Source organism: Pleurodeles waltl, chromosome 3_1 (genome assembly GCF_031143425.1).
Source record: "Pleurodeles waltl isolate 20211129_DDA chromosome 3_1, aPleWal1.hap1.20221129, whole genome shotgun sequence".
Classification (NCBI taxonomy): Eukaryota; Metazoa; Chordata; class Amphibia; order Caudata; family Salamandridae; genus Pleurodeles; species Pleurodeles waltl.
In genome coordinates this window covers 19631479-19658285 of record NC_090440.1, presented here as the reverse complement: position 1 = coordinate 19658285, position 26807 = coordinate 19631479, and positions in this window count along the sequence as shown.

Below are 26807 nucleotides of genomic sequence, written 5' to 3'. Positions count from 1 at the left end.
ACTCTTTTCGCCTTTGGCGTAAGGAAGCCAAACAGAGAGAAATTAAACAAGCGAAACGAGATAGGAAAACACAGGGAATGACGATTATACAGGCTGCTCAGCAATTCAAAGATGATGAAATAGATAATGCAATGGAAATTTCAGACAGACAGCATCGAATGGCAATAGATAAATGCTATCCGACGTTGCCTATCTCTTCCCTTGATAAGAGAAAAGATTTTGAGGAAGATTCCTTAATGTCCCACTTATTGAAATTGCCTCCGCCCTATGTACAAGGTGCTAATGCACCCCCGATGTTACAGCCTGTTCAGCCGCCAGTTGTGCTTCCGCCTGCTCCAGCTTTTCCACATTTGCCTCCTCAAGTATTGCCTATGCCAGCTTTGCCTTTAACTCCTTTGCCTTCTGCTCCTTTGGCAATTCCTAATGCTCCTTTAGTTAATTCACCTAATACCTTGTCCCCTATCCTTATGTCAAATTCTCCATCTATGCGTAAGCGATTTGCCGATACTGTCTCTGGTCTCTTATCACCTTTCTTTGAAGCTTTAAATGTGTCTCCAGCTTTTTCTCTAAGACAGTCTCGTAGTCAATTCCCAGACTCCGAAGAGCGAGAAAAATTGGACTCACTTGCTTGTAGATGGATCAAGAAGGGTCCCCAATATAGTACGTCTGATATTATGTCCACCTTTCTGCAATGGAATGCACCTACGCAGAGATATGTTTTTAAAGTTATGTGCGATACTCTCGCCAAAGAATGGGAGGATATGAATTTGGGTTCGGTCCCACAGGATCTGTTAGATGTTCAGGCTGACTTTGACAAAGGACTTATTGTGGGTCCTAAGGTTGAAAACGCTGTCAGAACACTTATTTCTTTCAGATCCCTATTGTTCTCACAGACTTTTCCTGATTCTGATCCTTCAGTTAGGACAGCACTGAAAAACTATCCCATGAGAGAGGTTTCTCCAATATGGAAGGAAGAAGTTGCAGCAGCAGGTGCTAATCCAGCTATTCCTGCGCATTTTCAGCGCATATGGATACATGTCCCCTGGAAAAGGTCTGAAGTTTTAGCACTTAAACAGTCACTACCAGATCCACGCAAAAATCCTGCTGGTTACTATAAAGAGTTGTCACAAACAGTTGATGCATGTACTATGAATCTAGCAGATATTGACATGTTGATGGGAAATGTAGTTCCACAGACAATATGGGCTAAAATTCGTAGAGAGGATCACGCTCAAGAATTAGGCGGCGATTGGAACGCTATTATTGCCGCAGATAGAGGTCAAGTAGGTGGTGCAAAGCCCGACGCTTTGATCTCAGAACTCCCTGGTAGGATTATTACATTAATGAAAACAATGATGCCTGCTTTGAGAGTTAATTGGGATAAGCTAGCAGCATGTAAACAAAAGAAAGATGAAAGTGTTTCCGATTTCTTTACCCGATTCGAGGAGACATTCATTGATCACAGTGGTCAAGATATGGCTACAGAAGGGGGACAGCGATTATTTGTGGATAAGTTCGTATATAACTTGCTTCCTGAACTATCACACAAGCTAAAAGACTCCGAGAGTTCATGGGCAGTTTCTTCTTCCGCCCAGATATTGGCTACTGCACAATATTATGAAAATAGAGACAAAGAAGAAAGGGAAAAACAAGAGAAAAAGACGAAAGAATTAAAAACTAAAGTTCTCTTGCAACAGGCTTATCCTCCTCGTTATGTTCAGCCTCAGTTTCAACAGCCTCCGCAGTTTCAGAGGTCGTATCAAAAGCCTGAACCATTCATTCCAAGACCTTTGCTAGGTCCCAATCAATGTGCTTATTGTAGGGAGGAAGATCATTTTAAGAACAGTTGTCCGGCATTGTTGCAGCGTAATGGAGCAACATCTGCTTCACGAGGTCGTGGTGGTCTTCAGTCAGCAAATAGAGGTAGAGGTCGAGGTGTGTTAACCCAAGAGCAGCGTTCTTTTGTTCCTCCAAATTCTGGAAATTACTTTGACCAGCAAAATGTTAGGTCTACACAGTATTACAGTGAGGATCAGTATATTGAAGGAGGGAATGAAAGTCTTCATTTTGAATAGGACAGCCATGGACAAAGTAAGGGGGTTACGTCAATTCCAGTGGATCAGAATGGACCTTATGTTAATGTCACTACAATGGGTGTTTCAGAGCCATTTCTTTTAGATACTGGTGCCATGAGAAGCTCTATCATTCATTCTAAACTCCCTGGCGCACCTTTGTCTGGCTTAACGAATGTATCTGTAGGATTTTCTGGCGCCCCTGTTCGCAATCCAGTTTCTTGCCCTTTGCCTGTTTCAATAGGCCCTTATGATTTAGAAGCTCCGCTTCTTCTGACGAATGGTTGTGGTGAAAATCTGTTGGGTTTAGATCTATTAAAAAGAATGCATGCTACGATATATTGTTCACCTTCTGGTGTATACCTCACTCTAGGACAGAAAATGACTAGTCCAATGTACTTATCAAAAGATCAATTCCCACCTGAATTGCTTTCTCTTCCCGAAACGCTTTGGGCTACGGGTCCGAATGACTTTGGTTGTCTTGAGATCCCACCTTATGTTGTTACTCTTAAGCCCAATGCTGAAATGCCACGTATTCCGCAATACAGAATCTCTACTGAAGGTGAGAAAGCACTTCTGGAAATTGTCCATGATTTGATTCAGAAGGGTGTGGTTGAGGAAACGAGAGGAAATACATGTAACAGTCCTGTTCTTCCGGTTCTTAAACGCACTGATCCTTCTCAGCCTCCTGTTTATCGTTTTGTAATTGATCTTCGGGAGGTAAACAAGATTGTCGTACCGCAGTTTCCTGTAGTCCCAGATATCACTGCTCTGTTGACGATGATACCTTCTACAGCGACTTGGTTTTCAGTTATTGATCTAAAGAATGCTTTCTTTAGTATTCCCATCGCCGAAGAGAGTAGAGATATTTTTGGTTTTTCCCTCGGAGGCCGAAGCTTCCGGTTTAAACGCGCACCTCAAGGTTATTGTGAAAGTCCCTCTATTTACAGTCAAGCTCTAAAATGTCATCTTGATGCCTTTTCCTTATCGTCCGGTGCCGCTCTCATTCAGTACATGGATGACTTATTAGTTGCCGCTGATTCAGAGGAGATTTGCAAAAACGTGACCGTTGCACTGTTGCGTCATTTGTTTGATCTGAATCACAAGGTTTCTCCTTCTAAATTACAATATGTCTGTCGCAAGGTGACTTATTTGGGTCATCTCTTGTCAAAGGAGGGACGACGATTGACCCCCGAACGAATTCAGGCAATTGCACAAATGTCAGTGCCATCCACACAAAGAGAGGTACGTGCTTTTTTGGGCATTACTTCTTATTGTAGACAGTGGATTCCGAGTTTCTCTTTATTGGCTAAACCGCTGTTGGCGCTAACTTTAAAAGATACGCCTCAGCCTCTTCCGTGGACTGACGAATGTCAGAAGAGTTTTACTGATATGCGTATTGCTTTGTGTTCTGCTCCTGTATTGGGTACTCCTGATTACAGTAAGCCCTTTACGCTCTATGTCCACGAAAGAGAGGGTTGTGCATTGTCAGTCTTAACGCAGCGTTTTGGAGATCAACAGCGACCATGCGCATATTTCTCAGCTACGTTAGATCCAGTAGCTAAAGCATTGCCTAGTTGTCTTAAGGCGACAGCGGCAGCAGCAATTTCTATTCGACAGTCTGCTGGAGTAGTGCTAGATAATACTCTCATTGTTATGGTGCCACATGCAGTGGATACTTTACTAAATAGGACAAAAACGCAGCATCTTACGAGTGCTCGGTTGTCCGGATATGAGCTGACGCTTTTGGCTAGTCACATACACATCAAACGATGTAATACCCTGAATCCAGCTACTTTGTTGCCTCTTCCAGAAGAGAGAGATGTCTCTGAACAGCATGATTGTTTTCTCCGTACTGAAGAAGAGACTAAGGGTAGAATTGACCTAAAAGACACGCCATTGGTGAATCCAGATGGAACACTATGGGTAGATGGTTCTTGTTTCAAGCTCCCGAATGGAGATACAGTTTCAGCCTACGCTATTACTACTTTGCATACGATTGTGGAGACAGCACGCATTAGACATAATTCAGCTCAGGCAGCTGAATTGATAGCCTTAACTAGAGCGTGTGTGTTATCCAAAGGAAAAAGAGTAAACGTGTACACTGATAGCCAATACGCTTTTGGTGTAGCGTTTAACTTTGGGCGTTTATGGAAGGAAAGAGGATTCTTTACTTCCCATGGTACTAAGATACAACATGGTCAATTAGTGACTGAACTTCTTGAGTCACTTACAATGCCTACTCAGATAGCGATCGTGAAGTGTAGTGCACACAAAAAGATTGTGGACGATGTTGATCGAGGAAATGCATTTGCAGATGAGGTAGCGAAAAAGACAGCCAGAGACAACACAAGTCGAATGTATGTTGCAGGTCCCGCAAACTGCGTAAGAGAAAAGGGAATGTGTGAAGATACAGTAGAGAGTGTGAAATCAATTCAAGGAGAGGCTACGGAGAATGAGTTGAGAAAGTGGAAGGAAAGTACAGGAATGTTAGATGAGATGGGATGTTGGGTTGAATTATCAGAACATCAACGTTGGCTGTTACCAGATGCTTATGTACTACCTGTAGTTACTATGGCACATGGTCCAGCTCACCTAAGTGCAAAAGGAATATTTAAACTTCTGGCTCCAGTGTGGCAAAATGAGGGGATCCCAAAGTGTGCAAATAATGTAGTAAAACATTGTATTGTTTGCTTGATGTACAATCCGGGAAAGGGAACCCCAACTCCAGCAGGTCATTTTGCTCCTCCAACATATCCATTTGAGGTGTTGCAGATCGATTATATTCACATGGAACGATGCAACAACCTCAAATATGTTCTGGTGGTAGTATGTGCTTTTTCTAGATGGGTAGAAGCCTACCCTCTGAAGGACAATACTGCTTTATCAACTGCCAAAATACTTTTGAAAGAATTCTTCCCTAGGTTTGGTTTGCCGCGCATTGTCTGGAGTGACAATGGGAGCGAATTTGTGGGTCAAGTCATGCAAAAAGTTTGTGCAGGTCTTGGCATAAAACAGAAGTTCCACGCGGCGAATCACCCACAGTCGGCTGGTTTAGTAGAATGCTACAATGGAACCTTGAAGCTTAAAATTGCTAAGGTGCAAGCTAGCACAGGACTTAATTGGCCTGATGCTTTACCATTGGCTCTTCTGTCCACCAGAACAGCAGTACACTCTCGTTTGGGGCTTAGCCCTTACGAAGTGATATTTGGTCGCCCAGCTAATGTATGGGGAGTTCCTCGCCCTAAGAAATACTCAGACTTGCCATACCCGATGTTGATTGACTACTTGCATGACCTTACAACTAAATTGCGTGTTCTTCATCAACAGGTTCAGAGTGCTCTACCAGAGGCTTCCACAGACCCAGGTCATTCCATCCGACCAGGTGACTGGGTCTGCACGAAAAATTTCCAACGACAGAGAAATTTGGAGCCCAGATGGAGAGAGCCACGCCTGGTTCTTTTGACCACAAGAACAGCAGTTAAAGTCGAAGGAAAGAAAAACTGGGTGCATGCCGTGCACTGCAAGAAAGTGCCTTTGCCCTTGCCTTTCGATCAGTGGGTCCGTAGAGGCATCAGTGACTCTGAAAGTGAGAAAGTTCTGCAATTTGTACCATTCAGTGATGCGCGTCTAATTGGAACACTTTCTGAGAAAGAGGACGACGACATCCTTCAAGAAGCAATACCATCGCATCGTCGCTTGAACACGACAAATCCAGGAACATTGTTTCAAAACCAGACTGCCTCTGGACAGGAACGCTATAATTTGAGACCAAGACCAAAGAACTTGTAAATTTCTCTCCTATGTAGTACTCTATCCCGGTTGCAGGGTCACGGTAGGAGTCTTAGTTACGACCTGAGTAAGTGGCAATAGGCCTGCAGGACCTCACAGTGTCATAGGACGGTAGATAATCGTGACTACAGTGATTGAGGAAGATTGCCGTGAGCATCCACTTAGAAAGATGGAGGCTACATTAGATAAAAGAGAAAGTAAAAATGTAAAGAATAATTGTAAAGAAATATATAGTCGTTGTAGTATTGCTCTATGCGTCATTATATTGTCGTGTATTCTTTTGGCATCTGAAAACTGGATCATTATTACTCTGCAGCAAAAAGTTGTCTCTTCTCCTACCTCTACATCTTCTTCTACTATCTCTCCGCACCTATTTCACACTCTTCCCCAGCATGAACTCATCAGAAGAACTGAATACTTTAACAATTCCTTCGTCCAGTTGTTACATCAACATCAGTTAGTGATCAATACAACTGACTGTTGGGTGTGTGGACTCATACCACATACGGTAGAAAAAGGAATGCCATATTTAGTTCTTCCATTCTCCTATGAAGGTTCCGCTTGGGCTTATTTTGTCATTTTCAATAATGCATATCAAAGTAAAATTAAACAACCTGTCAGTTCACATAGTGTTGGTTCAAATTTCAGTCATAGTTTATTGATAAAGGGAATGGTAGCTATGGCTAAAATCATGGAAAAAAGTGAAGCTTCCATAGATGAAAGAAAAGCATATACCAATTGGAACATAACTAATTACATTTCCAGCCTCAATGATAAGGTTAAGCAAGGAAAATCTCCTCCGATACGGGTCATACCCCAACAAGGAAATTTCTGTCTGCAAATAAATGGTAGAACTCCAAACACCGGACAAAGAGAAAGTTTATGTTCCCATACATATGTTTATTCAGCCCTGAATTCACTGCCGTTAGTACCATCTCAAGGTACATACTTCGTTTGCCACGATAGGGCTTATACATGGTTGCCAGCTGATTTCTCTGGTACTTGTTATATAGCCTTTCTTCTTCCCCCTACATACACCGCTCCTGCGAACCATCATAAAAATAGATATGGCAGAGGGATTGTGGATTCGAAAGACACAGCAGGACAAGAGGGAGGAGATTTCCTCAAAGGATTTCTTCCCTTCTGGGGTCCAATGGCCAACAGCAGAAATATAAGGCAATTGGTTCGTGTCATAGAAACCACCATAGACATCACTGTAGGAGCTTTAAGTAACATTACAGCTGAACTACAGGCTGATCGTCTTATGACCTTGCAGAACCGTGTTGCCTTAGACTTTGTTCTTGCGGACCGTGGTGGAGTATGCAAATTGATCGGATCAAGTTGCTGTATTTTCATACCTAATGACGCTCCGACAGTATACCAAGCTATCTCTAAGTTACACATAATCTCCGAGTCGATTCATCAGGACGAAGGAGATTGGTCCTTTTCAGAGTGGTTTTGGGGATTACTGTCCAAATGGGGTTGGAAGGTATTGACATTCTTTGGAGTAATTTTAGCTTTTATATTCTCTTGTTGTCTTTGTATGCACTGCGGTCCTGCCATCTGCAACCTATGTGCTACTGCATGTATTCCCAAACCCAAGTCACAAAGAGCAGAGAATATCAAAATGATGGTACAGCAACAGCTTGATGACCTCATGGCCATAGACATCGACTCAGATTAACATGAGTTTGTGTATCTTGCCTGAGTTCTGGCAAAAGGAGGGTCTGAGGAAATTCGATTTTTAATACGATCGTATCGACCCGCCATTTTGTGGCCCGCCGCCATTTTATGTTGCCTTCACTCAGGCAGCACAGCGAACGAAGTCCATTCTGCCTTTTCTGCTTATTCTGCAACATGGTGTTCAAAACAGCCTTCTGCCTCTATCTTTACAAGGCTGGTATTAAGGTCTGACCGTGTACACTAATCCCTGTCTGGTTTTCTAATCCTTGTTTCAACTATCTGTAGGCTCACACTATTCTCCGCCGATCTTATCTTATCGTCTGGCCTTCGCTGTCCTTTGCTAGTATTCTCTCATTTCACAACTGTCCTCCAAACGCACACAAACTTATCACACCACATGCAACTTCGTTGTGGATCGGTTAATGAATTAGTTCAAGGGAGGGGTGACAAACACAGCTGGAGGGGAGGCAACCTTAAGTCACTTGATACTTTGTTTTCCAATTCCTTCTATTGGTGCTGTCTTGTTTTCCGACATTTCTATTGGCTCTGTTCTATCTTTACATTATTCTTACTGGCTCCTTTCTATGTGTTCTGGGAGTGTATGTAGTTAATAAATGGTTTTTATACGGTATATAAGATTGTGCGCCACAAAGTAAAGTGGCAGTCTCCTGAGAACATACCTTGTGTACTTCTTGGACAACTGTACTAGCTGCAGCTAATAAAATCTGATCTTTTACGCCTGACAGAGTGTCCCGTGTCTCTGTTAGTTGAGGCAGGTGAATCCAAGGAGATTTTAGGCGTACCCTGCGCCGCCAGGCCCATAAGGTTCTGGTTCTTCAACTCCCTCTACCTCCACTCCCACACCTTCCTCCATGTCCACTCCAACTCAGCACACCTACACCTGGTACAAGCACTCCCTCTACCTCCACTCTCACACCTTCCTCCATGTCCACCCCGACTCAGGACACCTACACGAGTTACAAGAACTCCCTCTACCTCCATTCACATACCTTCCTTCATGTCCACCCCAACTCAGCACACCTACACCTGTTACAGGCACTTCCTCTACCTCCACTCCCACACCTTCCTCCATGTCCACCCCGACTCAGCACACCTACACCAGTTAGAAGCACTCCCTCTACCTCCACTCCCACACCTTCCTCCATGTCCACCTCGACTCAGCACACCTACACCTGGTACAAGCACTCCCTCTTCATCCACTCCCACACGTTCCTCCATGTCCACCCCAACTCAGCACACCTACACCAGTTACAAGCACTCCCTTGACTTTCACTCCTGCACCTCCCTCCATGTCCACCCTGTAGGAGGCTGGACTGGCTTGTAGTGAGTACCAAGGGGTACTTGCACCTTGTACCAGGCCCAGTTATCCCTTATTAGTGTATAGGGTGTCTAGCAGCTTAGGCTGATAGATAATGGTAGCTTAGCAGAGCAGCTTAGGCTGAACTAGGAGACGTGTGAAGCTACTACAGTACCACTTAGTGTCATATGCACAATATCATAAGAAAACACAATACACAGTTATACTAAAAATAAAGGTACTTTATTTTTATGACAATATGCCAAAGTATCTTAGAGTGTACCCTCAGTGAGAGGATAGGAAATATACACAAGATATATATACACAATAGCAAAAATATGCAGTATAGTCTTAGAAAACAGTGCAAACAATGTATAGTTACAATAGGATGCAATGGGGAAACATAGGGATAGGGGCAACACAAACCATATACTCCAGAAGTGGAATGCGAACCACGAATGGACCCCAAACCTATGTGACCTTGTAGAGGGTCGCTGGGACTATTAGAAAATAGTGAGAGTTAGAAAAATAACCCTCCCCAAGACCCTGAAAAGTGAGTGCAAAGTGCACCAAAGTTCCCCTAAGGACAAAATAGTCGTGTTAGAGGGAGAATGCAAGGAAAACACAAATCAGCAATGCAACAACGATGGATTCCTGTCGGAAGGTACCTGTGGAACAAGGGGACCAAGTCCAAAAGTCACAAGCAGCTCGGAGATGGGCAGATGCCCAAGAAATGCCAGCGGTTGGTGCAAAGAAGCTCTTACTAGGCTGAAGAACTGTGAATACTGCAGGAACGACAAGGGCTAGAGACTTCCCCTTTGGAGGATGGATCCCCCACGCCTTGGAGAGTCGTGCAGAAGTGTTTTCCCGCCGGATGGACGCCAACAAGCCTTGCTACACGCAAATCGTGCGTTTGGCGTTTTTGGACGCTGCTGGGGCCCAGGAGGGACCAGGAGGTCGCCAATTGGACCTGCAGAGAGAGGGGACGTCGAGCAAGACAAAGAGCCCTCACTGAAGCAGGTAGCACCCGGAGAAGTGCCAGAAACAGGCACTACGAGGATGCGTGAAACGGTGCTCGCCGAAGTTGCACAAAGGAGTCCCACGTCGCCGGAGACCAACTTAGAAAGTCGTGCAATGCAGGTTAGAGTGCCGTGGACCCAGGCTTGGCTGTGCACACAGGATTTCCGCCGGAAGTGCACAGGGGCCGGAGAAGCTTGCAAAGTCGCGGTTCTCAGCAATGCAGCCCAGCGAGGTGAGGCAAGGACTTACCTCCACCAAACTTGGGCTGAAGAGTCACTGGACTGTGGGGGTCACTTGGACGGTGTCGCTGGATTCGAGGGACCTCGCTCGTCGTGCTGAGAGGAGACCCAAGGGACCGGAGATGCAGCTTTTTGGTGCCTGCGGTTGCAGGGGGAAGATTCCGTCGACCCACGGGAGATTTCTTCGGAGCTTCTGGTGCAGAGTGGAGGCAGACTACCCCCACAGCATGCACAAGCAGGAAAACAGTCGAGAAGGCGGCAGGATCAGCGTTACAGAGTTGCAGTAGTCGTCTTTGCTACTATGTTGCAGGTTTGCAGGCTTCCAGCCCGGTCAGCGGTCGATTCCTTATCAGAAGGTGAAGAGGGAGATGCAGAGGAACTCGGCTGAGCTCATGCATTCGTTATCTAAAGTTTCCCCAGAGACAGAGACCCTAAATAGCCAGAAAAGAGGGTTTGGCTACCTAGGAGAGAGGAAAGGCTACTAACACCTGAAGGAGCCTATCACAAGGAGTCTCTGACGTCACCTGGTGGCACTGGCCACTCAGAGCAGTCCAGTGTGCCAGCAGCACCTCTGTTTCCAAGATGGCAGAGGTCTGGAGCACACTGGAGGAGCTCTGGACACCTCCCAGGGGAGGTGCAGGTCAGGGGAGTGGTCACTCCCCTTTCCTTTGTCCAGTTTCGCGCCAGAGCAGGGGCTAAGGGGTCCCTGAACCGGTGTAGACTGGCTTATGCAGAATTGGGCACATCTGTGCCCAACAAAGCATTTCCAGAGGCTGGGGGAGGCTACTCCTCCCCTGCCTTCACACCATTTTCCAAAGGGAGAGGGTGTCACACCCTCTCTCAGAGGAAGTTCTTTGTTCTGCCATCCTGGGCCAGGCCTGGCTGGACCCCAGGAGGGCAGCTGCCTGTCTGAGGGGTTGGCAGCAGCAGCAGCTGCAGAGAAACCCCAGGAAGGGCAGTATGGCAGTACCAGGGTCTGTGCTACAGACCACTGGGATCATGGAATTGTACCAACAATGCCAGGATGGCATAGAGGGGGCAATTCCATGATCATAGACATGTTACATGGCCATATTCGGAGTTACCATGGTGAAGCTACATATAGGTAGTGACCTATATGTAGTGCACGCGTGTAATGGTGTCCCCGCACTCACAAAGTTCAGTGAATTGGCTCTGAACAATGTGGGGGCACCTTGGCTAGTGCCAGGGTGCCCTCACACTAAGTAACTTTGCACCTAACCTTTACCAGGTAAAGGTTAGACATATAGGTGACTTATAAGTTACTTAAGTGCAGTGTAAAATGGCTGTGAAATAACGTGGACGTTATTTCACTCAGGCTGCAGTGGCAGGCCTGTGTAAGATTTGTCAGAGCTCCCTATGGGTGGCAAAAGAAATGCTGCAGCCCATAGGGATCTCCTGGAACCCCAATACCCTGGGTACCTCAGTACCATATACTAGGGAATTATAAGGGTGTTCCAGTAAGCCAATGTAAATTGGTAAAAATGGTCACTAGCCTGTCAGTGACAATTTGGAAAGAAATGAGAGAGCATAACCACTGAGGTTCTGATTAGCAGAGCCTCAGTGAGACAGTTAGTCACTACACAGGTAACACATTCAGGCACACTTATGAGCACTGGGGCCCTGGGTTACCAGGGTCCCAGTGACACATACAACTAAAACAACATATATACAGTGAAAAATGGGGGTAACATGCCAGGCAAGATGGTACTTTCCTACACAACCCCCCCCCAAACGAAGGACAATAAGACTAGCCATTACCTGATGAGTCTTCATTGTCTAAGTGGAAATATCTGGAGAGTCCATCTGCATTGGAGTGGCTACTCCCAGGTCTATGTTCCACTGTATAGTCCATTCCCTGTAGGGATATGGACCACCTCAACAATTTAGGATTTTCACCTTTCATTTGTTTTAGCCAAAGTAGAGGTTTGTGGTCTGTCTGAACAATGAAGTGAGTGCCAAACAGGTATGGCCTCAACTTCTTCAGAGCCCAGACCACAGCAAAGGCCTCCCTCTCAATGGCAGACCAACGCTTTTCTCTAGGGGTCAACCTTCTACTAATAAAAGCAACAGGTTGATCCTGGCCCTCAGAATTAAGTTGTGATAGGACTGCCCCTACTCCTAATTCAGATGCATCAGTTTGGACATAGAATTTTTTAGAGTAACAAGGGCTTTTCAGGACAGATGCAGAGCACATGGCCTGCTTCAGCTCCTCAAAAGCTTTCTGACAGTTTGCTGTCCATAATACCTTTTTAGGCATTTTCTTGGATGTGAGGTCATTAAGAGGGGCTGCAATGGAGCCATAGTTCTTAATGAACCTCCTGTAATACCCAGTGAGGCCTAGGAAGGCTCTCACCTGAGTCTGAGTGGTAGGGGGAACCCAATCAATAATAGTTTGGATTTTCCCCTGAAGTGGTGCAATCTGTTCCCCACCAACAAGGTGTCCCAGATAAACCACCTTACCCTGCCCTATCTGGCACTTTGAAGCCTTGATAGTGAGGCCTGCCTTTTGCAGGGCCTCCAAAACTTTCCAAAGGTGGACCAGGTGATCATCCCAGCTGGAGCTAAAGACAGCTATATCATCCAAATATGCTGCACTGAAAGCTTCCAGCCCTTGCAGGACTGTGTTCACCAACCTCTGAAAAGTGGCAGGTGCATTTTTCAAACCAAAAGGCATTACAGTAAACTGGTAATGTCCTCCAATGGTAGAAAATGCAGTCTTAGGTTTAGCATCTTCTGACATTTTGATCTGCCAATACCCTGCAGTCAAATCAAAAGTGCTTAGATACTTGGCAGATGCCAGTGTATCTATGAGCTCATCTGCCCTGGGTATAGGGTGAGCATCAGTTTTGGTTACCAAGTTGAGACCTCTATAGTCTACACAAAACCGCATTTCTTTCTTTCCATCTTTAGAATTGGGTTTTGGTACCAGTACCACAGGAGAAGCCCATGGACTGTCAGAGTGCTCAACCACTCCTAGTTCCAACATCTTCTGAACTTCTTGCTTTATGCAGTCCCTGACATGGTCAGGCTGCCTATAGATCTTACTTTTGACAGGTAAACTGTCTCCAGTATCTATAGTGTGCTCACACCAAGAAGTGGTGCCTGGCACAATGGAGAAGAGTTCTGAAAATTGTCCTAGGAGATTTATGCAATTATCTTTCTGCTCAGCAGTAAGACAATCAGCCAAAACTACACCTTCCACAAGAGCATCTTGTTCTGTGGAAGAGAAGAGATCAGGTAGAGGATCACTGTCTTCTTCCTGTCCCTCATCTGTTGCCATGAGCAGGGTGAGATCAGCCCTGTCATAGTAGGGTTTCAGGCGGTTGACATGGAGCACCCTAAGGGGACTCCTGGCAGTGCCTAAGTCAACCAAGTAGGTGACTTCACCCTTCTTTTTAACAATTGTGTGGGGTCCACTCCATTTATCTTGGAGTGCTCTTGGGGCCACAGGCTCCAAGACCCACACTTTCTGCCCTGGTTGGTACTGAACCAAAACAGCCTTCTGATCATGCCATTGCTTCTGGAGCTCTTGGCTGGCCTGAAGGTTTTTACTGGCCTTTTTCATGTACTCAGCCATCCTTGATCTGAGGCCAAGTACATAATCCACAATATCCTGCTTAGGAGCTTTTAAAGGTTGTTCCCAACCCTCCTTTACAAGTGTGAGTGGACCCCTAACAGGGTGTCCAAAAAGAAGTTCAAAGGGGCTGAAGCCCACTCCTTTCTGGGGTACCTCCCTGTAGGCAAAAAGGAGGCATGGTAGAAGGATATCCCATCTCCTGCGGAGTTTTTCAGGGAGTCCCATAATCATGCCTTTGAGAGTTTTATTAAATCTCTCCACCAGTCCATTTGTTTGTGGATGATAGGGTGTTGTGAACTTGTAAGTTACACCACACTCCTTCCACATGGCCTTTAAGTATGCAGACATGAAATTACTTCCCCTGTCTGATACTACTTCCTTTGGGAAGCCCACCCTGGAAAATATTCCCAGGAGGGCCTTTGCCACTGCAGGAGCTGTAGTGGTCCTTAAAGGAATAGCTTCAGGATATCTTGTGGCATGGTCCACTACCACTAAGATAAACCTATTGCCTGAAGCAGTAGGAGGGTCAAGGGGGCCAACTATGTCAACCCCTACCCTTTCAAAGGGAACCCCAACCACAGGCAGTGGGATAAGGGGTGCCTTTGGAGTGCCACCTGTCTTGCCACTGGCTTGACAGGTTTCACAGGACTTACAAAATTCTTTTGTGTCCTCAGACATCCTAGGCCAATGAAACAGTGGTACCAATCTGTCCCAAGTTTTCATTTGACCCAGGTGCCCAGCTAAGGGAATGTCATGTGCCAGTGTTAGGAGGAACTTTCTGTACTCCTGAGGAATCACTAATCTCCTGGCAGCTCCAGGTTTAGGATCCCTATGCTCAGTGTACAAGAGGTTGTCCTCCCAGTAAACTCTGTGTGAGTCACTGACATCCCCATTAGCCTGTTTGACAGCTTGCTGTCTGAGACCCTCTAATGTGGGACAGGTTTGCTGTGCCACACTCAGCTCCTCTCTGGCAGGCCCCCCTTCACCCAAAAGCTCAGCAGTGTCTGCTTCCAGCTCCTCTGGTGTAGGTTCTGCACAGGGAGGGAATTCTTCTTCCTCAGAAGTAGAATCCACTGTAGAGGGAGGGATAGTAGGAAGTGGTTTGCTTCTACTAGCCCTAGCTTTAGGGAGCACTTGGTCCATTGTTCCAGGATCCAAGCTTCCCTGTCCTTTTTGCTTTTTGGCCTGAGCCCTTGTCAAAGCAAAAATATGCCCTGGGATGCCCAGCATTGCTGCATGGGCCTCCAACTCCACATCTGACCAAGCTGATGTCTCCAAATCGTTCCCTAATAGACAGTCTACAGGTAAATCTGAAGCTACCACAACTTTCTTTGGACCAGATACCCCCCCCCAGTTGAGATTTACAACAGCCATGGGGTGGCTTTGTGTTATGTTGTGAGCATCGGTTACTTGGTACTGGTGTCCAAGTATGTGTTGTTCAGGGTGCACCAGTTTCTCAATCACCATTGTGACACTGGCACCTGTGTCCCTGTAGGCCTGGACCTCAACACCATTTATTAGGGTTAGTTGCTTGTACTTCTCCAAGTTATGGGGGCAAGCAACCAAAGTGGCTAAGTCAATAGCCCCTTCAGAGACTAAAGTAGCCTCTGTGGTCTCCCTAATCAGACCAACCCCAACTAAATTACCAAAAGTGAGCCCAGCTACTCCCTTGGATTGGCTATTAGTAGGTTTGCTCCCACCACCACTGCTATTAGTAGGGACACTAGGTGTAGCAGTAGGGGTTGTAGTGGTAGGAGCTGTGGTGCCTTTCTTTGGACAACTGGGATCTGTTGTCCAATGGCCTTTTATCTTACATAAATAGCACCATGGTTTCTTTTCCTTGTTCTGATTAAAGGAGGATTTGGGCCCACCACCCCCACCAGAGTGTTTTTGTGGGCCTGATGAAGACTCATTTTCAGATTTGTCCCCACCCTTGTCAGAAGACTTACCATCCTTCTTTTTGTTGCCATCTTTGTCACCCCCTGTATGAACTTTTCTGTTCACTCTTGTTCTGACCCATTTGTCTGCCTTCTTTCCCAATTCTTGGGGAGAGGTCAGATCAGAGTCCACCAAGTATTGGTGCAACAAATCAGACACACAATTATTAAGAATATGCTCTCTCAGGATCAGGTTATACAGGCTGTCATAATCAGTAACTTTACTGCCATGTAACCACCCCTCCAAGGCCTTCACTGCCTGGTCAATGAAATCAACCCAGTCTTGTGAAGACTCCTTTTTGGTATCTCTGAACTTTATCCTGTACTGTTCAGTGGTTAAGCTTAACCATCCAGGAGTGCATTCTTAAGAACTTGGAAATTGTTAGCATCATTTTCTTTTACAGTAAGGAGCCTATCCCTACCTTTTCCAGTAAATGATAGCCATAGGATAGCAGCCCACTGCTTTTGAGGGACATCCTGTACAGCACAGGCCCTCTCAAGTGCAGCAAACCACTTGTTAATGTCATCCCCCTCCTTGTAAGGGGGAACTATCTTATGCAGATTCCTGGAATCATGCTCTTTTGCAGGATGACTATGGGGAATACTGCTGCTGCCACCATGGGTATCTAAACCCATCTTCTGTCTTTCCCTCTCTATTTCTAAAGACTGTCTATCCAAATCCAGCTGTTGCTTCTTGAGCTTCAGTCTGGTTTGCTCCACTCTCAATCTATTGAGCTCCCTTTCTAACAATCTGTCATCAGGGTGGGTGGGAGGGACATTTCTAGATACAGAGGTATGCTGGGAATGAACAGAAGGAGACCTGTCCCTTACAGAGGGCACCCTAACAGCTTGGCTACCAGTATAATGTGAGAGCACACCATCAGTATGGTGTGATTCAACCTCTGTACCAACTATGCTAGACTGTCTAGTAATGGGCAGGCTGAGAAGTTTCTTTCCTGAACCTTTTCCTGGGGGAGTCCCTGGATCAGATTGAGAACCATTAGCTACTTTTTCTACAGATTGGGCACTTATGGCCTTATCCTGTACTCTAAGCATATTAATTAACAGTTCTAAAGAAGGATTCTTCCCTACACTCAAACCTCTCTCTATGCAGAGACTCCTTGCTCCTTTCCAGCTAAGGTGATCATATGCAAGTTTGGACAGTTCAACTTTTTGGCCTGTGCCAGACATTTTTTAGAGAGAGTTAAAGTGATAGACAAAGAGAAAAAAGTTTTCAGAACTTTTTGGAAAGACAGAAAAAAACTTTTTAAACTTTTAAGAACTTTTTGAAAGTTTAGAAGTACTTTTCAGCACTTAGAAAAGAGTGAAAAGAGGAAATGCAAAACTTTTTGGCTATGTGTATATACACTGACCTTGTTTTGTATATTTTTCTCTTATGAAAAGTACAATGACAAGAGTGGTAAGTAGTCTCAAAGCACTTATCCCACCGCTGCCACCAATGTAGGAGGCTGGACTGGCTTGTAGTGAGTACCAAGGGGTACTTGCACCTTGTACCAGGCCCAGTTATCCCTTATTAGTGTATAGGGTGTCTAGCAGCTTAGGCTGATAGATAATGGTAGCTTAGCAGAGCAGCTTAGGCTGAACTAGGAGACGTGTGAAGCTACTACAGTACCACTTAGTGTCATATGCACAATATCATAAGAAAACACAATACACAGTTATACTAAAAATAAAGGTACTTTATTTTTATGACAATATGCCAAAGTATCTTAGAGTGTACCCTCAGTGAGAGGATAGGAAATATACACAAGATATATATACACAATAGCAAAAATATGCAGTATAGTCTTAGAAAACAGTGCAAACAATGTATAGTTACAATAGGATGCAATGGGGAAACATAGGGATAGGGGCAACACAAACCATATACTCCAGAAGTGGAATGCGAACCACGAATGGACCCCAAACCTATGTGACCTTGTAGAGGGTCGCTGGGACTATTAGAAAATAGTGAGAGTTAGAAAAATAACCCTCCCCAAGACCCTGAAAAGTGAGTGCAAAGTGCACCAAAGTTCCCCTAAGGACAAAATAGTCGTGTTAGAGGGAGAATGCAAGGAAAACACAAATCAGCAATGCAACAACGATGGATTCCTGTCGGAAGGTACCTGTGGAACAAGGGGACCAAGTCCAAAAGTCACAAGCAGCTCGGAGATGGGCAGATGCCCAAGAAATGCCAGCGGTTGGTGCAAAGAAGCTCTTACTAGGCTGAAGAACTGTGAATACTGCAGGAACGACAAGGGCTAGAGACTTCCCCTTTGGAGGATGGATCCCCCACGCCTTGGAGAGTCGTGCAGAAGTGTTTTCCCGCCGGATGGACGCCAACAAGCCTTGCTACACGCAAATCGTGCATTTGGCGTTTTTGGACGCTGCTGGGGCCCAGGAGGGACCAGGAGGTCGCCAATTGGACCTGCAGAGAGAGGGGACGTCGAGCAAGACAAAGAGCCCTCACTGAAGCAGGTAGCACCTGGAGAAGTGCCAGAAACAGGCACTACGAGGATGCGTGAAACGGTGCTCGCCGAAGTTGCACAAAGGAGTCCCACGTCGCCGGAGACCAACTTAGAAAGTCGTGCAATGCAGGTTAGAGTGCCGTGGACCCAGGCTTGGCTGTGCACACAGGATTTCCGCCGGAAGTGCACAGGGGCCGGAGAAGCTTGCAAAGTCGCGGTTCTCAGCAATGCAGCCCAGCGAGGTGAGGCAAGGACTTACCTCCACCAAACTTGGGCTGAAGAGTCACTGGAATGTGGGGGTCACTTGGACGGTGTCGCTGGATTCGAGGGACCTCGCTCGTCGTGCTGAGAGGAGACCCAAGGGACCGGAGATGCAGCTTTTTGGTGCCTGCGGCTGCAGGGGGAAGATTCCGTCGACCCACGGGAGATTTCTTCGGAGCTTCTGGTGCAGAGAGGAGGCAGACTACCCCCACAGCATGCACAAGCAGGAAAACAGTCGAGAAGGCGGCAGGATCAGCGTTACAGAGTTGCAGTAGTCGTCTTTGCTACTATGTTGCAGGTTTGCAGGCTTCCAGCGCGGTCAGCGGTCGATTCCTTATCAGAAGGTGAAGAGGGAGATGCAGAGGAACTCGGCTGAGCTCATGCATTCGTTATCTAAAGTTTCCCCAGAGACAGAGACCCTAAATAGCCAGAAAAGAGGGTTTGGCTACCTAGGAGAGAGGAAAGGCTACTAACACCTGAAGGAGCCTATCACAAGGGGTCTCTGACGTCACCTGGTGGCACTGGCCACTCAGAGCAGTCCAGTGTGCCAGCAGCACCTCTGTTTCCAAGATGGCAGAGGTCTGGAGCACACTGGAGGAGCTCTGGACACCTCCCAGGGGAGGTGCAGGTCAGGGGAGTGGTCACTCCCCTTTCCTTTGTCCAGTTTCGCGCCAGAGCAGGGGCTAAGGGGTCCCTGAACCGGTGTAGACTGGCTTATGCAGAATTGGGCACATCTGTGCCCAACAAAGCATTGCCAGAGGCTGGGGGAGGCTACTCCTCCCCTGCCTTCACACCATTTTCCAAAGGGAGAGGGTGTCACACCCTCTCTCAGAGGAAGTTCTTTGTTCTGCCATCCTGGGCCAGGCCTGGCTGGACCCCAGGAGGGCAGCTGCCTGTCTGAGGGGTTGGCAGCAGCAGCAGCTGCAGAGAAACCCCAGGAAGGGCAGTATGGCAGTACCAGGGTCTGTGCTACAGACCACTGGGATCATGGAATTGTACCAACAATGCCAGGATGGCATAGAGGGGGCAATTCCATGATCATAGACATGTTACATGGCCATATTCGGAGTTACCATGGTGAAGCTACATATAGGTAGTGACCTATATGTAGTGCACACGTGTAATGGTGTCCCCGCACTCACAAAGTTCAGTGAATTGGCTCTGAACAATGTGGGGGCACCTTGGCTAGTGCCAGGGTGCCCTCACACTAAGTAACTTTGCACCTAACCTTTACCAGGTAAAGGTTAGACATATAGGTGACTTATAAGTTACTTAAGTGCAGTGTAAAATGGCTGTGAAATAACGTGGACGTTATTTCACTCAGGCTGCAGTGGCAGGCCTGTGTAAGATTTGTCAGAGCTCCCTATGGGTGGCAAAAGAAATGCTGCAGCCCATAGGGATCTCCTGGAACCCCAATACCCTGGGTACCTCAGTACCATATACTAGGGAATTATAAGGGTGTTCCAGTAAGCCAATGTAAATTGGTAAAAATGGTCACTAGCCTGTCAGTGACAATTTGGAAAGAAATGAGAGAGCATAACCACTGAGGTTCTGATTAGCAGAGCCTCAGTGAGACAGTTAGTCACTACACAGGTAACACATTCAGGCACACTTATGAGCACTGGGGCCCTGGGTTACCAGGGTCCCAGTGACACATACAACTAAAACAACATATATACAGTGAAAAATGGGGGTAACATGCCAGGCAATATGGTACTTTCCTACACACCCCAACTCAGCACACCTACACCTGGTACAAGCTCTCCCTCTTCCTTCACTCCCACACCTCCCTCCATGTCCACCCCAACTCAGCACACCTACACCTGGTACAAGCACTCCCTCTACCTCCACTCTCACACCTTCCTCCATGTCCACCCCGACTCAGGACACCTACACGAGTTACAAGAACTCCCTCTACCTCCATTCACATACCTTCCTTCATGTCCACCCCAACTCAGCACACCTACACCTGTTACAGGCACTTCCTCTACCTCCACTCCCACACCTTCCTCCATGTCCACCCCGACTCAGCACACCTACACCAGTTAGAAGCACTCCCTCTACCTCCACTCCCACACCTTCCTCCATGTCCACCTCGACTCAGCACACCTACACCTGGTACAAGCACTCCCTCTTCATCCACTCCCACACGTTCCTCCATGTCCACCCCAACTCAGCACACCTACACCAGTTACAAGCACTCCCTTGACTTTCACTCCTGCACCTCCCTCCATGTCCACCCTGTAGGAGGCTGGACTGGCTTGTAGTGAGTACCAAGGGGTACTTGCACCTTGTACCAGGCCCAGTTATCCCTTATTAGTGTATAGGGTGTCTAGCAGCTTAGGCTGATAGATAATGGTAGCTTAGCAGAGCAGCTTAGGCTGAACTAGGAGACGTGTGAAGCTACTACAGTACCACTTAGTGTCATATGCACAATATCATAAGAAAACACAATACACAGTTATACTAAAAATAAAGGTACTTTATTTTTATGACAATATGCCAAAGTATCTTAGAGTGTACCCTCAGTGAGAGGATAGGAAATATACACAAGATATATATACACAATAGCAAAAATATGCAGTATAGTCTTAGAAAACAGTGCAAACAATGTATAGTTACAATAGGATGCAATGGGGAAACATAGGGATAGGGGCAACACAAACCATATACTCCAGAAGTGGAATGCGAACCACGAATGGACCCCAAACCTATGTGACCTTGTAGAGGGTCGCTGGGACTATTAGAAAATAGTGAGAGTTAGAAAAATAACCCTCCCCAAGACCCTGAAAAGTGAGTGCAAAGTGCACCAAAGTTCCCCTAAGGACAAAATAGTCGTGTTAGAGGGAGAATGCAAGGAAAACACAAATCAGCAATGCAACAATGATGGATTCCTCTCGGAAGGTACCTGTGGAACAAGGGGACCAAGTCCAAAAGTCACAAGCAGCTCGGAGATGGGCAGATGCCCAAGAAATGCCAGCGGTTGGTGCAAAGAAGCTCTTACTAGGCTGAAGAACTGTGAATACTGCAGGAACGACAAGGGCTAGAGACTTCCCCTTTGGAGGATGGATCCCCCACGCCTTGGAGAGTCGTGCAGAAGTGTTTTCCCGCCGGATGGACGCCAACAAGCCTTGCTACACGCAAATCGTGCGTTTGGCGTTTTTGGACGCTGCTGGGGCCCAGGAGGGACCAGGAGGTCGCCAATTGGACCTGCAGAGAGAGGGGACGTCGAGCAAGACAAAGAGCCCTCACTGAAGCAGGTAGCACCCGGAGAAGTGCCAGAAACAGGCACTACGAGGATGCGTGAAACGGTGCTCGCCGAAGTTGCACAAAGGAGTCCCACGTCGCCGGAGACCAACTTAGAAAGTCGTGCAATGCAGGTTAGAGTGCCGTGGACCCAGGCTTGGCTGTGCACACAGGATTTCCGCCGGAAGTGCACAGGGGCCGGAGAAGCTTGCAAAGTCGCGGTTCTCAGCAATGCAGCCCAGCGAGGTGAGGCAAGGACTTACCTCCACCAAACTTGGGCTGAAGAGTCACTGGACTGTGGGGGTCACTTGGACGGTGTCGCTGGATTCGAGGGACCTCGCTCGTCGTGCTGAGAGGAGACCCAAGGGACCGGAGATGCAGCTTTTTGGTGCCTGCGGTTGCAGGGGGAAGATTCCGTCGACCCACGGGAGATTTCTTCGGAGCTTCTGGTGCAGAGAGGAGGCAGACTACCCCCACAGCATGCACAAGCAGGAAAACAGTCGAGAAGGCGGCAGGATCAGCGTTACAGAGTTGCAGTAGTCGTCTTTGCTACTATGTTGCAGGTTTGCAGGCTTCCAGCGCGGTCAGCGGTCGATTCCTTATCAGAAGGTGAAGAGGGAGATGCAGAGGAACTCGGCTGAGCTCATGCATTCGTTATCTAAAGTTTCCCCAGAGACAGAGACCCTAAATAGCCAGAAAAGAGGGTTTGGCTACCTAGGAGAGAGGAAAGGCTACTAACACCTGAAGGAGCCTATCACAAGGAGTCTCTGACGTCACCTGGTGGCACTGGCCACTCAGAGCAGTCCAGTGTGCCAGCAGCACCTCTGTTTCCAAGATGGCAGAGGTCTGGAGCACACTGGAGGAGCTCTGGACACCTCCCAGGGGAGGTGCAGGTCAGGGGAGTGGTCACTCCCCTTTCCTTTGTCCAGTTTCGCGCCAGAGCAGGGGCTAAGGGGTCCCTGAACCGGTGTAGACTGGCTTATGCAGAATTGGGCACATCTGTGCCCAACAAAGCATTTCCAGAGGCTGGGGGAGGCTACTCCTCCCCTGCCTTCACACCATTTTCCAAAGGGAGAGGGTGTCACACCCTCTCTCAGAGGAAGTTCTTTGTTCTGCCATCCTGGGCCAGGCCTGGCTGGACCCCAGGAGGGCAGCTGCCTGTCTGAGGGGTTGGCAGCAGCAGCAGCTGCAGAGAAACCCCAGGAAGGGCAGTATGGCAGTACCAGGGTCTGTGCTACAGACCACTGGGATCATGGAATTGTACCAACAATGCCAGGATGGCATAGAGGGGGCAATTCCATGATCATAGACATGTTACATGGCCATATTCGGAGTTACCATGGTGAAGCTACATATAGGTAGTGACCTATATGTAGTGCACGCGTGTAATGGTGTCCCCGCACTCACAAAGTTCAGTGAATTGGCTCTGAACAATGTGGGGGCACCTTGGCTAGTGCCAGGGTGCCCTCACACTAAGTAACTTTGCACCTAACCTTTACCAGGTAAAGGTTAGACATATAGGTGACTTATAAGTTACTTAAGTGCAGTGTAAAATGGCTGTGAAATAACGTGGACGTTATTTCACTCAGGCTGCAGTGGCAGGCCTGTGTAAGATTTGTCAGAGCTCCCTATGGGTGGCAAAAGAAATGCTGCAGCCCATAGGGATCTCCTGGAACCCCAATACCCTGGGTACCTCAGTACCATATACTAGGGAATTATAAGGGTGTTCCAGTAAGCCAATGTAAATTGGTAAAAATGGTCACTAGCCTGTCAGTGACAATTTGGAAAGAAATGAGAGAGCATAACCACTGAGGTTCTGATTAGCAGAGCCTCAGTGAGACAGTTAGTCACTACACAGGTAACACATTCAGGCACACTTATGAGCACTGGGGCCCTGGGTTACCAGGGTCCCAGTGACACATACAACTAAAACAACATATATACAGTGAAAAATGGGGGTAACATGCCAGGCAAGATGGTACTTTCCTACACACCCCAACTCAGCACACCTACACCTGGTACAAGCTCTCCCTCTTCCTTCACTCCCACACCTCCCTCCATGTCCACCCCAACTCAGCACACCTACACCTGGTACAAGCACTCCCTCTACCTCCACTCCCACACCTTCCCCCATGTCCACCCCGACTCAGCACACCTACACCAGTTACAAACACTCCCTCTACCTCCACTCCCACACCTTCCCCCATGTCCACCCCAACTCAGCACAAATACACAGTTACAAACACTCCCTCTACCTCCACTCCCACACCTTCCCCCATGTCCACCCCAACTCAGCACACCTACACCTGGTACAAGCTCTCCCTCTACCTCCACTCCCACACCTTCCTCCATGTCCACCCCGACTCAGTACACCTACACCTGCTACAAGCACTCCCTCTACCTCCACTCCCACACCTTACCACAAGTCCACCCCAACTCAGCACACCTACACCAGTTACAAACACTCCCTCTACCTCCACTCCCACACCTTCCCCCATGTCCACCCCAACTCAGCACACCTACACCTGGTACAAGCTCTCCCTCCACTCCCACGCCTTCCTCCATGTCCACCCCGACTCAGTACACCTACACCTGTTACAAGCACTCCCTCTACCTCCACTCCTGCACCTTCCTCCATGTCCACCCGACTCAGAACACCTACACCAGTTACAAGCACTACCTCCACTCCTGCACCTTCCTCCACATCCACCCCAACTCAGCACACCTACACCAGTTACAAGCACTCCCTCTATCTCCACTCCCACACCTTCTTCCACATCCACCCCAACTTAGCACACCTACACCCTTTACAAGCACTCCCTCCACCTATATTCCCTCTCCTCACTCCATGTCCACCCCGACTCAGCACACCTAAACTTGGTACAAGCACTCCCTCTACCTCCACTCCCACACCTTCCTCCACGTCCACCCCGACTCAGCACACCTACACCCGTTACAAGCACTCCATCTACCTCCCCTCCTGCACCTTTCTCCATGTCCACCCCGACTCAGCACACCTACACCTGGTACAAGCACTCCCTCTACCTCCACTCCCACACCTTCCCCCATGTCCACCCCGACTCAGCACACCTACACCAGTTACAAACACTCCCTCTACCTCCACTCCCACACCTTCCCCCATGTCCACCCCAACTCAGCACAAATACACAGTTACAAACACTCCCTCTACCTCCACTCCCACACCTTCCCCCATGTCCACCCCAACTCAGCACACCTACACCTGGTACAAGCTCTCCCTCTACCTCCACTCCCACACCTTCCTCCATGTCCACCCCGACTCAGTACACCTACACCTGCTACAAGCACTCCCTCTACCTCCACTCCCACACCTCACCCCAAGTCCACCCCAACTCAGCACACCTACACCAGTTACAAACACTCCCTCTACCTCCACTCCCACACCTTCCCCCATGTCCACCCCAACTCAGCACACCTACACCTGGTACAAGCTCTCCCTCCACTCCCACGCCTTCCTCCATGTCCACCCCGACTCAGTACACCTACACCTGTTACAAGCACTCCCTCTACCTCCACTCCTGCACCTTCCTCCATGTCCACCCGACTCAGAACTCCTACACCAGTTACAAGCACTACCTCCACTCCTGCACCTTCCTCCACGTCCACCCCAACTCAGCACACCTACACCAGTTACAAGCACTCCCTCTATCTCCACTCCCACAGCTTCTTCCACATCCACCCCAACTTAGCACACCTACACCCTTTACAAGCACTCCCTCCACCAATATTCCCTATCCTCACTCCATGTCCACCCCGACTCAGCACACCTAAACTTGGTACAAGCACTCCCTCTACCTCCACTCCCACACCTTCCTCCACGTCCACCCCGACTCAGCACACCTACACCCGTTACAAGCACTCCATCTACCTCCCCTCCTGCACCTTTCTCCATGTCCACCCCGACTCAGCACACCTACACCCGTCTAAAGCACTCCCTCTACCTCCACTCCCACACCAACCTCCATGTCCACTCCAACTCAGCACACCTACACCTGGTACAAGCACTCCCTCTACCTCCACTCTCACACCTTCCTCCATGTCCACCCCGACTCAGCACACCTACACCAGTTACAAGCACTCCCTCTACCTCCATTCACGTACCTTCCTTCATGTCCACCCCAACTGAGCACACCTACACCTGTTACAAGCACTTCCTCTACCTCAACTCCCACACCTTCCTCCATGTCCACCCCGACTCAGCACACCTACACCTGGTACAAGCACTCCCTCTTCCTCCACTCCCACACCTTCCTCCATGTCCACCCCGACTCAGCACACCTACACCAGTTACAAGCACTCCCTCTACCTCCACTCCCACACCTTCCTCCATGTCCACCCCAACACAGCACACCTACACCTGGTACAAGCACTCCCTCTTCCTCCACTCCCACACCTTCCTCCATGTCCACCCCGACTGAGCACACCTACACCAGTTACAAACACTCCCTCTACCTCCACTCCCACACCTTCCCCAATGTCCACCCCAACTCAGCACACCTACACCAGTTACAAACACTCCCTCTACCTCCACTCCCACACCTTCCCGATGTCCACCCCAACTCAGCACACCTATACCTGGTACAAGCTCTCCCTCTACCTCCACTCCCACACCTTCCTCCATGTCCACCCCGACTCAGTACACCTATACCTGTTACAAGCACTCCCTCTACTTCCACTCCCACACCTTCCTCCATGTCCACCCCGACTCAGCACACCTACACCAGTTACAAGCACTCCCTCTACCTCCACTCCCACACCTTCCTCCATGTCCACCCCAACACAGCACACCTACACCAGTTACAAACACTCCCTCTACCTCCACTCCCACACCTTCCCCAATGTCCACCCCAACTCAGCACACCTACACCAGTTACAAACACTCCCTCTACCTCCACTCCCACACCTTCCCGATGTCCACCCCAACTCAGCACACCTATACCTGGTACAAGCTCTCCCTCTACCTCCACTCCCACACCTTCCTCCATGTCCACCCCGACTCAGTACACCTATACCTGTTACAAGCACTCCCTCTACTTCCACTTCCTCACCTTCCTCCATGTCCACCCCGACACAGTACACCTACACTTGGGACAAGAACTCCCTCTACCTCCACTCCCACACCTTCCTCCATGTC